Source organism: Chelonoidis abingdonii, chromosome 11 (genome assembly GCF_003597395.2).
Source record: "Chelonoidis abingdonii isolate Lonesome George chromosome 11, CheloAbing_2.0, whole genome shotgun sequence".
In the NCBI taxonomy this organism is placed as follows: Eukaryota; Metazoa; Chordata; order Testudines; family Testudinidae; genus Chelonoidis; species Chelonoidis abingdonii.
The window spans coordinates 59,412,870-59,416,273 of NC_133779.1; the positions used below are offsets into that span (position 1 = coordinate 59,412,870).

Here is a 3,404-nt window from a genome sequence, read left to right on the forward strand (position 1 = left end):
AGGGCACGCAGGGTCTGGGCTCTAGGGTAGCCCCAGAGTCACGGACCCCATGACCTTCTCCCTCATGGCAAATTTCAGCATTTCAGGTTCTGTCCCAAATGGGAACCCAGCTGGGTTTTGAGCTAGTGACTCCTCCATGCAGTGGAATTACTGTTCCCCACACAGCTCTGGTAGCTGGGCCTGCTCCTGATCACAGCTGGAGTCAGACACCCAGAGAGTCAGGCACCGGCAGTGCCAGAGATATGTTTGGACTTTTGAAGAAGCAAGAGTGAGGTGCAGTTTATGGGTTGTTTTGATGGGAGCAAATGCATATGTGATGTTCAGGCCAGAAGAGTGTAAGTGTTTGGGAAAGGGTTTATTTTACAGAATGCAGGGAGATATCTCCAGATCTCTGGGGAGTATGTGCTGGAACATCTACCCTGAAAGGAAAATTGTCACTTGTTCTCCCAGTCACAGTCCTGGGAACTGCTCTGGAGCTTTGTTTTCAGACCCTTTTCCTTCCTGCTCGATTGGATTTGTGAGTTGCTCAATTATTTATTTTTTCTCAGTGCTTCCCAACTGAGGGAGAGGGAAGGATACTGGAGAGCACAACCTGTTCCCCCTGCCTCACCTGCACAAAGTTCAGAATTCCCGAACAGAAATGACAGCACTTGGGCCTGGTCTAAACGTGAGGCAGTTCACCTCAACCTAATTATGTCAGTGTCCACACTGCAGTCTTGTCCCACTGATGAAAGTGTCCTACTACAGCGACATCATAACCCCACGAGAGGTGTAGCACTTCCGTTGGTGTAGTTAGGGTGACACAGTGTCTGTGCAAACACTGTTATTTACATCGGCTGTTGTCTTCTTGAGCATGGTTATCCCCGGTTCCCCACTCCCAGCCAGGCTGCTGCCTGGAGGCTCCCTGCTTCCCATTCAGGGAGTCAAGAACCCCGGGCAGCTGGACCCCGCTCTCAGTGGGGGTGACAGGACAGGGGAGGCAGCTGAGCTCCTGGAGGGGAGCTGCACAGAACTGAGAGCTTTGGCTCTCAGCCTCCCACACTCCCCCTCTTTAGTCTATGGAAGTGCTCCTGGTGAGAACACGCATGACCGACAGAAGGAGAGTAGTGTGGACATCTGCCACCACAGTAATTACTAACATAGGTCGACTTAAGGCTGAAGTGTAGACATGCCCTGAGAATGGAGCAAATCCTGCACGAGTCTGGAAGTAAAATTAATTTATTGAGAAACATTTTTAAAAGAAACAATCCCAAAGCTTTTTGTACAGTTGCATTTATTTGTATTTTTGCAAAGCTCTTGCCATTCGCCAGGGCAAGAGAGGGACAGAGCTCTTTGCCCTCTGTTACATCGAAAGAAACCACAATCAATGAACAGCACAGTGATCAGTTAGAGTCCCAATCAGTCCAACTGATGATTCTCATGTGCCATATGATTGGTCAGGGGAGGTGAGAGGTAGCAGCATGGGAAGCATAATGACATCATCGCCGTATTCAGCAGATCTGGTTTCAGCAGTGTGTCTCTTATTAATTAATCATTCCAGGGTCTGCAGGGCCAGGGAGAGATGGCAAACAGCAATTATGGTCCCACTGACCCACTGGGAATTAGACAAGTACCCTCCCCCACACCCTGAAGGAATTCCATCCCTTTCCATCCCCCACCAGCTGGGTGCATTTTACGTCAGTGCCCTTTGCAAACTGTGTTATTGATAAGACTGGAAAAGGGAGTCAGAGAGAAGTCAGAGCCCTGCCGATCAGCTTCTCCCTTCTGCCCCCAGAAGTGTGCAGTGGTGTGCAGGAGGTACTGGAGGCGAGGGGGTGGGAGCGACCGTGGGGCACACTTGGGGGAAGGGGTGGAATGGGGCAGCAAAAGGTGGGGCAGAATGGGGTTGGGAAGAGGCGGGGAGGAGGAGGGGCCTTAGGGGGAGGTGTGGAGTGGGGGGAGGGCCTGGGGCAGAGCTGGGGACACATTAGAAAGTCAGCACCTCAAAAATTTAACAACAGTGTTCTTTTGCAAATGAAAAAAAAGATTTTGTTTTCTGTTGAAAAAACAAAAAAAAAAAGGCCCCATAAAAAGAACCGGAAGCTGTTTTTTTGAATATTATCACACCTGAGAAGAGATAAGGGTCTTTCCTGAACTCTCACTTAGGTTAGCAGGAGATTCAAAAGCACAATGGGTGCTTATGTACCCAGCAATCTAGGGGGCAGTGTCGTTTAGTGGCTGGGTTACTGGACCAGGAGTGTAGTTGAAATCATGTGTATGATTGTCCATGGTGATAATATTATCCCCACTCCAAAGGTGCAGAATGACAGCATTTGCAGCAAATCACAGCTCTCAGTATGTATGAACCCACTACCCCAGTGGGGATGGGCATTTAAGACACTGGGTAGGTCTGGTCAGCACCACTGATGGGGATGTTAAAAGTCCTGTTGCCAATGCTGCCCACCTAAGGCAGGCTAGTGCCTACGTGTTCTGACACCGCGTTGCACCCCGGAAGCAGCCAGCAGCAGGTCGAGCTTCTAGGAAGAGGGGCCACGAAGCTATGCCCCCACTATAAGCAACGGATCAGCACTCCCATTGTCTGGAAACTGTCCAGTGGGAGCGGCCTGTGGAGTGGGAGGACTTTCCATGCTGCATTTACAACATGGGCAAATGCAGCCAGTGTTCATCACAGGCAAACGTTACCAGACATCAAACTAGCTGAAACGGGGTCTGTTCACTGATGTGTGTGAAGCTGCATAGCATGAAGAGGTATCTCTGCTACTTACGCTTTTGTTGTCAGAGCTGCCGTCGACCACGTTGCGGGTCTTTTCGCTTCCGGAGCCCTGCAAAATGGGGAATGTTTATTATGTGTATTGTGTAACACCTGTATGGTTCCAATGGATATTCCATCGACCCAGTGGGCCAAGGACAATTTATACTATCTGGGGATGTGACGTATTGATTCCAGTGCTCCTCCAGACAATTTACACCAGCGGGAACCTGGACCCATTAATTACTATGAAAATATGGAAACTTTACATGAACTGGGGATCTGCCCCAACATCATTCTCATCCACTGGTCGAAACCAGGAGATAATCCTTGGTAAAGCTCCGACACTCCAGACCTGTAAATTATACCAGGCTGGACTGATGGGATAAAAGGGTTCAGGATGGCAGTTGTGTAGGGAGCTTTGCCAGCAAAGGGCTCGGCTGTTAGTGAGCAGCAATAGAGAATACTATTGAGGCAAAGCATAATAGTCCAATAGGAAAAATAACTGCTGATACTCACCCCTGAGCAGAATTTGTTGTTTTTCTACAAGAGAAAGAGAAGTCAAGAATGCACACTGTTCAACTCCCCACAAGGGTAGGAGCGGTTGTACCATCTAGTAACTTCAGAATAGCCACACTGATCAGACCAATAGGGC

At 49.2% G+C, this 3,404-nt stretch overlaps 1 long non-coding RNA gene across 1 annotated transcript; it reads right to left on the bottom strand.

Annotated features, from left to right (window-relative positions):
- Positions 1-1,250: 1,250 nt before the first annotated feature.
- Positions 1,251-2,836, bottom strand: LOC116833666 (uncharacterized). The gene is made up of 2 exons (XR_004375747.2): positions 2,766-2,836; positions 1,251-1,543 (listed from the first exon to the last, which is right to left on the bottom strand). It is a non-coding gene; the product is annotated as an uncharacterized LOC116833666 (long non-coding RNA).
- Positions 2,837-3,404: the final 568 nt, after the last annotated feature.